This window comes from Pinus tabuliformis, chromosome 8 (assembly GCF_031772625.1).
Source record: "Pinus tabuliformis cultivar Carrire ecotype Pingquan chromosome 8, CPIR1, whole genome shotgun sequence".
Lineage (NCBI taxonomy): Eukaryota > Viridiplantae > Streptophyta > Pinopsida > Pinales > Pinaceae > Pinus > Pinus tabuliformis.
This window is the reverse complement of record NC_142294.1, coordinates 1,520,879,857-1,520,890,020: the sequence shown is the minus strand read 5'-3', so window position 1 is coordinate 1,520,890,020 and position 10,164 is coordinate 1,520,879,857.

The window sequence follows — 10,164 nt, the reverse complement described above, 5'->3', positions numbered from 1 at the left end:
CAACCAATACCATAACAGAATCATTCTTCTTCACTATCCTCAGAATACCTGTGATGAAATCCATGGAAATTACCTCCCATTTCCATTCCAGAATAACAATAGGCTATAGTAAACCACCTGGTTGCTTACACTCCACCTTAACCTGCTCATAATCTAAGCATCTAGCCACAAACTCAACCACTTCCTTCTTCATATTCGGCCAATAATGGAACTTATCTACCATCTTCAATGTCTTTTGGTATCCCAGATGACCTGAATATGATTTCACATGAAATTCCCTCAAGATAAGCTTCTTGAGCTCACTACAATTCAGTACATAGATCCTGCCTCGAAACCTCACCAAGCCATCTATCGTGAGATGATAATCTACATCTTGATCCCATCTACTTGTACCTACACTTACACCTGTACCTGTGCTTGTACTCTGCTGTAACCTGTGCATGATCTCCATGTATTTGTCATCTCGTTGTCCTCCCTACAAGATCCTATTCTATAATGTTGTCCCATTGGAGATTATAGCTACTATATGATTTACTTGTATCTTCCTACTAAGAGCATCTGCAATCAGGTTCTCCTTCCCTTTGATGTATCTGATCATGAAGTCAAACTCACTAAGGGTGGCCAACCATCTAGCTTGCATGGAATTTAGATTCAGCTTGTCAAACAAATACCTCAACCCACTGTGATCGCTCATCAATGTAAACCTCTTTCCCATAAGATAATGTCTCCACATCTTCAAAGCATGAATAATTGTTGCTAGCTCATGATCATGTGTGAGATAGTTCTTCTCATGTTCATCTAGTTTCCGTGACTCATATTACACTACCTGTCCTTCTTGCGTGAGAACTCCACCAAGTCCCCTCTTGCAAGCACATGTACACACTACAAACTTCTTGTCTGGATCTGCAATATTTAGAACTGGAAACAACTGCTTAAGTTGTTCAAAACTATATTCACATTCCACTGTCCATTCGAACTTCTTACTTTTCCACTGTAATGATGTGATAGGATATGGAATGCGTGAGAAGTTCCCGATGAACCTCCGGTACTAACTTGCCAATCTAATGAATGATCTCACCTCATCTACATTCTTAGGAGTTGCACATTCCATGATGTCCCTTATCGTTTCTAGATCTACTTCTATGCCTTCCTTGGAGACAACATGTCCCAAGTAATGTACCTCAATCTAAAGGAAGTTTCACTTGCTAAGTTTAGCATACAACTGATGCTCTCGTAGCAACCTTATTACTGTTGCTAAATGCTCAACATGTTCTTCCTCATTCTTAGAATGTACCAATATGTCATCAATAAATACAATAACAAACTTGTCCAAATAAGGACACAACACACTATTCATCAAACACATAAATGTAGCTGGAGCATTAGTCAAAACGATGGAAAAACAACAAAATCATATTTCCCATACCTAGTCTCAAATGCTTTCTTGAAGATATCCTCTTCCTTGATGTGTACCTGGTGGTATCCCAATCTCAAGTCAATCTTACAGAGCACTTCTACTCCCTTTAGCTAATCAAACAAATCATCAATCCTCGACAAAGGGTACCTATTCTTGATCATTACCTTGTTCAGTTGCATGTAATCAATGCACAATCTAAGAGTACCATCTTTCTTCTTTACGAACAACACTGATGCACCCCAAGGTGATACACTAGGTGTGATGTATCATTTGCCCAACATTTCCTTTAGCTGCAACTTCAACTCTACCAACTCAGGTGTGCTCATGTTGTAAGGTTCTTTCGATGCTAGAGATGCCCCTAGAATTAACTTAATAGAAGAATCTGCCTCCCTGTGAGGTGGAAACTATGTAATGTTCTCAGGAAATACATCTAGAAACTACTACAAAACTAGGTACCTTAACACATTTTCATCCTCAACCTCCTTACCCTTGTCACTGGAAATGTGTACTGCAAACATTACACAACATTTTCTGCAACTACACTTAGTCTGGATAGCAGTAACCATCCTTAGTGATGTAGGCTTCTTCTTTCCTTGCAAGGCCCTCTTCTCCCCACTATCATCCACACACTCAATGGCCTTTTCAAAGCAATCCACTTTTGTTTTGTGAAGTTATAGCCAATTCATACCCAAAATCATATTATACAATACAAATGGAAATACATTCAAATATGTTATTGTAGGCATACCATTTAACTCAAATGCACAAGCTCTTACCCAATGGTGGACTAGCTTCTTTGTACCTGTATCCAACTATACCAACCAAGTTTCTGCAAGCACTTCTTTTCTCAAACCACACTTATCCTCCAGGTTAGGATTAATATAGCTATATTTATATCTAGCATCAATCAAAATAGAAACAACTTGATCACAAATATTACCGTACATCTCAATGATCGATGCTTGATGATCCACATACCTGTTTTCTCCAACTGCATAAATCCAAGGAATGATATGACCAACATCTCTAACTATATGCACCTACTGAGCACTATAGATCTGGGTTCTACCACCACTCTAATAGAAGAAACAGTCCCTCTTACGATGATCATTACCACACATCCAACACTGCAATGGTTCCCTATCAATGCCTCTAGCCTCCCACTCTCCATGTAATTTCTCATTTATATTGAATCTCTTATAAGGAACTTCATTATGTTGGGTGTGGAGCCTGATTATCTTCTTTATTCAGAGGTATCGTTGCATTGGACCTTATTTCGTAATGGGGCGAACAATAGATGTAAAATTGCCTTGTAAAATATTGTAATTTCATATTCAATCTGGTTTGTTCATTAGGCGGGTGATCTGATGGTAGAAGTTATGTTTAATTTAGGGTTTTTTCCTAGAAGGAAACCCCTCATTATATATTAGGGAATTGTAATGTCGTTGAATATATGTGTATTATGAGCAAGAAAGAGAGAGGAGACTGTGTGAGAGAGAAGAGGAAATTACAATGGATCGGTTGTAGGTTGTATCTCTTCATTTTGCTTTATAATATAAAGGAAAGGATTGGCTATTTCTCCGTGGACATAGCCCAAACTGGGTGAACCACATATATTTGTGTCCCTCTCTTCTTTTATGAATTTTCTTTGTTTGTTTTCTGCAATATTTTATGTGTTACATTGCTATGTAATATATAATTTTCTAACAATTGGTATTAGAGCCAAAGGTCTATTTGGTTGATAAACTCGTAGGAGAGAAGGGTTCTTGGTTTGAGTGGGAGCAATGGTGGAAGATGGTAGGTTTAGGGTCAAAAAATTTAATGGCCAAAACTACCAACTATGGATGATGTAGATGGAAGGTTATCTGTATCAGAAACATATGTACCTACCATTGAGCGGAAAGACAAAGAAGCCGACGAGTATGACAGACACAAAATGAGGTATTCTCAACAGAAAGGCACTTGGAACAATACAGTTGTGCCTAGCAACGTTGGTAGCATTTAATATTTCAAATGAAATGAAAATAGATGGTTTAATGTTGGCATTGGCCAAATTAAATGAAAAACCCTCGGCATCAAATAAGGTATTTCTTATTAAGAATTTATTTAATATGATGATATCAGAAGGTGGATCTGTTGTTGATCATTTAAATGAATTTAATACAGTTACCAGTCAGTTAAGTTTTGTAGGGGTAACTTTTGATGATGAAGTTAGGGCTCTGTTATTTCTGTGCTCATTTCCAGAAAGTTTGAATGGTTTAGTTATGGCCTTTAGTAACTTTGTCTCTCGATCTAGTACTTTAAAGTTTGATTATGTTTTTGATGCAATCCTTAGTGAGGAAATGTGACAAAAAAGCTCCCGTGAGACATCAGGCAATGCTTTGACTATAGAGACTAGGGGAAGAAAAATGGAAAGAGGAATGAGCCCAGGATATCATAGTGAGCCAAGGAAAGGTAGATCCAACTCCAGATAGGGGATAGTGTGCTGGAAATGTGGGAAGAAAGGACACTTGAAGAAATATTGTAAGTCTCGGAAGGGAAAAGAAGGAGACATGCAACAAGAAAACAATCATGAAGTGAAAGTGACAGGTGATGTATTGAAAGATTCTTTGATTCTTTCTTTAGAAAATATTATTGACTCCTGGGTGGTATATTCAGGGGCCTCATTCCATGCCACACTTGATGGGAAACATTTTCATGATTATGTTCATGGAGATTTTGGACAGGCTTGTTTGGGTGATGATAAGCCCTGTAAAATCATTGGAATGGGTAAGATTTTCATAAAACACCAAAATGGAAACCAATGGATATTGAAGGAGGTAAGGCATGTCCCAAATCTGAAGAAAAATCTAATTTCAAAAGGGTAGATGGGAGGTGAAACCTATGTAACTAATTTTACAGATAAAACCTGGAAGGTCACTAAAGGAGCCCTGGTAATAGAAAAGGGAGAAAAGGTTGGTACATTGTATTTATGCAATGGTATTTATAATTATGTTAATTCTTTAAACTCTATAGGAGTAGATACAACATTGTGGCATCATAGGCTTGGGCACATGAGTGAGAAGGGGATGTAGATTATTCACTCATGAAATTTGTTCCCAGGTTTTAAGAATGTTGATTTGGAGTTCTGTGAGAATTCTGTTTATGGAAAACAAAAGAGAGTTACATTCCTCAGAGTTGGGAAAGAAAAGAAGAGAAAAAAAATAGATATTGTGCATATAGATATATGTGGACCTACTCAGGTATCATCTCTTGGTGGCTCTGACTATTATGTTACTTTTATTGATGATACAACTAGAAAAAATTGGATTTATTGTATCCGAAATAAATCTTATCTATTTGATACTTTCAAGAAATGGAAAGCTTTCGTTGAAAATGAGACAGGAAAAAGGTTGAAGTGTCTCAGATCTGATAATGTAAGTGAATATTGTAGAAAATAGTTTGATAATTATTGTTCAGAGCATGGAATTCGTAGGGAGAAGACAGTTCCAGGAACACTAGAAGAAAATTATGTGTTAGAAAGGATGAACAGGACAATCATGGAACGTGCAAGGTGCATGCTATTGCATGCATGATTGCCTTTACAATTTTGGGCAGATGCTGTACATATTGTTGTTTATCTAATAAACAGAGGGCCTTCAATTTCCTTGGATGGAGGTATTCTAGATGAGGCATGGATAGGTAAAAATGTAAACTACTCATTTTTAGGAAATTTTGGTTGTGAAGCCTTTGTCCAGATTAATAAAGAAAAGAAAACAAAGCTTGAGGAAAAGCAAAGAAATGTACTTTTATTGGATATGGTGTTAATGATTTTGGTTATCACTTATATGATTATGAAAATCACAAAATCATTAGGAGCAGAGATTTCACATTCAATGAAAAGGTTTTGTATAAGGATCAAATACAGGAAAAGAAGTAGAAAAAAGAAAAAAAAGAATACAAAATGCTTGATGAGATCACAGAAGAAGTAAAGGTGCATAAAACCATAATGACCAACATCCAGAACAACAACGTCAACCACAACAACAACAAGCATCTCAAACACCTAAAAGTGGTGTTAGAAGATCTACCAGGATAAGTAGACCCCCTGAACAATACTCTCTTTCATTATATTATGTATTGTTAACTGATTCTGATGAACTAGAATGTTATGAAGAAACAGTGCAGGTAGAAACTGCGAAGAAGTGGGAGCTGGCCATGAAAGAAGAGATGGACTCCTTGGTACATAAAAATAATTGGGACTTAGTTAGATTTCCTGCAGGTAAAACAACATCGCAGAATAAATGGGTTTACAGGTTGAAGGAAGAAGATGGAGGTAGAAAAAGTTATAAAGCTAGACTTGTGGTGAAGGGGTTTTCACAGAAGAAAGGTATAGACTTTGATGAAATATTTTCTCCTGTTGTTAAAATGACTTCAATCAGAACTATTTTAAGTCTAGTAGCAACAAAAGATTTACATCTTGAGTAGTTAGATGTAAAGACGAACTTTCTCCATGGGGATTTGGAGGAAGAGATCTATATGAAATAGCCACAAGGATATGAGGTAAAATGGAAGGAGAAACTAGAGGTTGAAGAATAGCTTGTATGGCTTAAAACGAGCTCCAAGGTAGTGTTATCTAAAATTTGACAGGTTTATTTCTGAACAAGGTAATATTAGATGTCACTCTAATCATTGTGCTCATCTCAAAAGGAAAAATGATGGAAACTATATTATATTATTATTGTATGTAGATGACATGCTTGTTGCAGGGTCTAACATGTAGGAAATAAATGTGTTCAAGGGAAAATTGGCAAATTCATTTGCAATGAAGGATTTAGGTGCTACAAAATAAATCCTTGGTATGGGAATAACTAGAGACAAGGAAAATCACAAATTAACATTGTCTCAGAGTGAGTACATACAAAAGTTGTTGGAAAGATTTAATATGTATAACACAAAACTAGTTACCACGCCTTTGGCTAGCCATTTCAAAGTAAGTAAGGAGATGTGTCCCAAGACTCGAGAAGAGATGGATTATAGTTCTAAAGTTACATATGCATTAACAGTTGGAAGATTAATGTATGCAATTGTCTGCACAAGGCCTGATATTACACATGTATTGGGAGTTGTAAGAAGGTACATGAAAAATCCAGGAAAAAAAAATTGGATGGCAATGAGGCGGATTCCCAGGTATTTGAAAGGTACCACATATCAAGCATTATGATTTGGTGGTTCGAATATTGCTCTATAGGGATATGTTGATGCATAAATGGCATGTGATAGAGATAATAGGAGGATAACCATAGGGTATGTGTTTACTGTAAGTGAAACAACTATCAGTTGGGTTTCAAAATTACAAAGTGTTATTGCAACCTCAATGATGAAAGAAGAGTATGTTGCTACTACAGAGGCTAGTAAAGAAATGATTTGGTTACAAAGGTTTTTGGATGAATTGGGTAAGAAGAAGGAGTTGAGCAAGTTATACGGTGACAATTAGAGTGTCATTCATCTTGCAAAGAATTAACCATTTCATTCCAAGAAAAAACATATACAGCTCAAGTACCATTTCATACGGTCAGTGTTAGAAGATGGATAGTTGAATATGGAAAAGATGCACACTAGCCAGAATCTTGCAGATATGTTATCAAAATTTGTAACTAGGGAGAAATTGAGATTCTTCTTGGTTTCAATTGGTCTTTAAGTATGATGTTGAAGATGAGAAACAACCAGGTCCAAAGTGGAGTCATTATCTAGCAAATGAAGCAGTGGTGGAGTTTCTATAATTAGTCTCCAAGAGGGAGATTGTTGGGTGTGGAGCTTGATTATCTTCTTTATTTAGAGGTATTGCCACATTGGAGCCCAATTCGTAATGGGGTAGAAACAACGCCTGCTTGTTCACTGCCAGGGGGTCTAGGGGGGTTGTTGCCTTGTAAAATATTGTAATTTCGTAGTCAATCTAGGTCGTTCATTAGGTGGATGATCTGATGGTAGATGTTATGTTTAATTTATGGTTTTTTCCCTATAAGGAAACCCCTCGCTATATATGAGGGAATTTTATTTCGAATATATGTGTATTCTGAGAAAGAAAGAGAGAGGAGACTGTGTGAGAGTGAAGAGGAAATTACATCGAATCAGCTGTAGGTTGTATATCTTCATTTTGCTGTATAATATAAAAGGAAGGACTAGTTGTTTCTCTGTGGACGTAGCCCAAATTGGGTGAACCACATATATATGTGTCTCTCTCTTGTTTTATGACTTTATGTGTTTATGTTTCTGCAATATTTTATGTGTTCCATTACTCTGTAATATATAATTTTCTAACACATTATCTTTCTCGCTTGCATTTTGAGGTTTTCCTTTCTTTCCTGGCCATTTCCATTCAATTTTGTCATTTCTCTTCAAGTCATGTTTCAACTCAACTTTACACTTCGACTACTCATAACAATGCTTCAACCTTCAGATGGCCTACTCCAATGATCTAGGGTCATCAAACTCAATTTGGTCTCTATATACAACTAGAAATTCATTGATGTATCTTTGAATCTTGGCCTTCTCCTCTCTAAGGTAAGGCACATATCTCAACAACTCCAAAAATCTACTAGTATACTCCTCATCCGTGATAGAACCCATCTGTAACTCCTAAAACTCCTTAGCTCTATCATCTTAATACCTCTCAGACAGGTAGTTCTTAAAGAGCCTTTCAAACGCATTCCAAGTCAAATCATGCTCATCTATTTCCTTGACATTATTCACGTCTTCCCACCAAATATACTTTACCTTTGAGACTGAAAAGGGCTATCCTTGCTTTCATGTTTTCTGAGTAACCATGCAATCTAAATAATTTCTGCATGCCAAGCAACCAAGCCTATGCATCTTTCCATTTCTTCATTTCTCCATCTAAGGTAGGTGGATTTGCCTTCTTCAACTCATTCGGCAAGTATCCCCTATCATTCCTCCCGTACGGATGATAATGATGACAATCATGATGTCTCTCAGAACCAGAACTAGAGTAATACATATGTCTGTCACCCCTCCTATCCATAGTGTCTGACATCCTGCCATATCTGACAGTTTCATATCTATCTGACCTATGTCTACTATGAGACCTAGTTCAATATGCCCCATTAGTTTTGTCCTCATGTCCATGGTTGATTCAAAGAGGTCCTTGTCGCTGCAAATCTGAAAAACTCGGAAGTAATATCACATTCACCTCTTCTTATTTATCTTGTGCCTTCATGATTTTGTCATTATCTCCTTTGCAACTCCTTATTTATTCCTTCAGGCTTCTCAATGTGTCTGCCATGTCAGAAGAATGCCCCACACAACGCTGCCCATATGATTCATAGGGAGATTCTATTTAGTCTACCACCTTAGTGACCATCTGATCTCTTTCTTGTAAGGCATACTATGTCAACTAAACCAAATCACCATAAATCAACGTACCTTAGCATAATTCGGGGAGGATACCTTGTCTACAAGATCATCAAATTAGCTTTGTGCATGTACAACATAACCATAATAACATATAGACATATATCAATAAGTGCATCAACGAATAACCATGATACTAGCTAGTTCTAGTCATCTATGCAAGGCCATATCAACAATGCATGCTATGACCTCATGCATGACAAAAACCATTACTCCATTATACACATTTACTCATGCAACTATCAGCCTATATAAGAAATGCCTAATCAACTACACATATGTATAACTGCATGTAATCGAGCATAAGAGATCAATTCTTGTAATCAACCTACAAGACTGATACACGTAATTAAATAACCAATAATGAAACTCAACGTACAAGGATGTAATCAAGCTTCATATAATTGTATAACCAATCATATACTCATGACAATTCATTCCATAAAATCGACATCAAGTTACTCATGATAGCCTTACTTCTACCATGATCAATATGATGCAGTGAAACAAGAACATGGAACGCCAATGTAAGAGCCACACATGCATGCATTACCAACACATTCACCCATATCTCTAGCACCAGATATGATGCAAAGAGAGCGAAGCTGATGAGCCTCGGTATTGCAACAAGAATGCTACAACTCCTAAAGCTATCGACTTTAATTATCAACCTAGGTTAGTACAAACTTAAGAAGTATCGACACTATATGTGCAACATACAATCTGTCCTTCCTTTGTTGTCATGATGTAATGGAGTGCATGTAATAAAATCAAATCCTAAACTAATTGCAGAAAATGAACTGCTCGAAATGGAAACCCTAGCCTATTGCAAGAAATAAAGTACAAGGAAAGAAACATATTCTAATTGCATAAAGATCATGAACTAAATGTAAAAGAAACCTAACTCAACCCTATTTATCACATATCATGATTTAAACTAACTAAGCATGAAATATGATATAGGGAGTACTAACTGTTGCATGCATGTGCTAATTAAGAAATAAAAAGAACTATTTTTCTTTATCTTTTCATTTTATAAATGGAAATGCTAATCTTTCCTTATTCTTTGGCAGGGGAGACATGTGTGGAGGAAGAGGTGTACAATGGTTTTGATGGCTTGGAGGTCAAGTAGAGGCCTAATCCTAACTTAAATAATGATTTTTCTCAATTTGGGCTCAAAACAGGCTGCTACAAGATTTCCTACAAGATGTCTACATGATGTACTAGTCCCTACAAGATCCCGTGTTTTATTACAAGAACAGGTTGAAAGCTTAGGAAGTTGTCTAAAAGGTGGAATGGAGCTTGGGAAAGGTGGATAATGGAATAATAAGGCATGG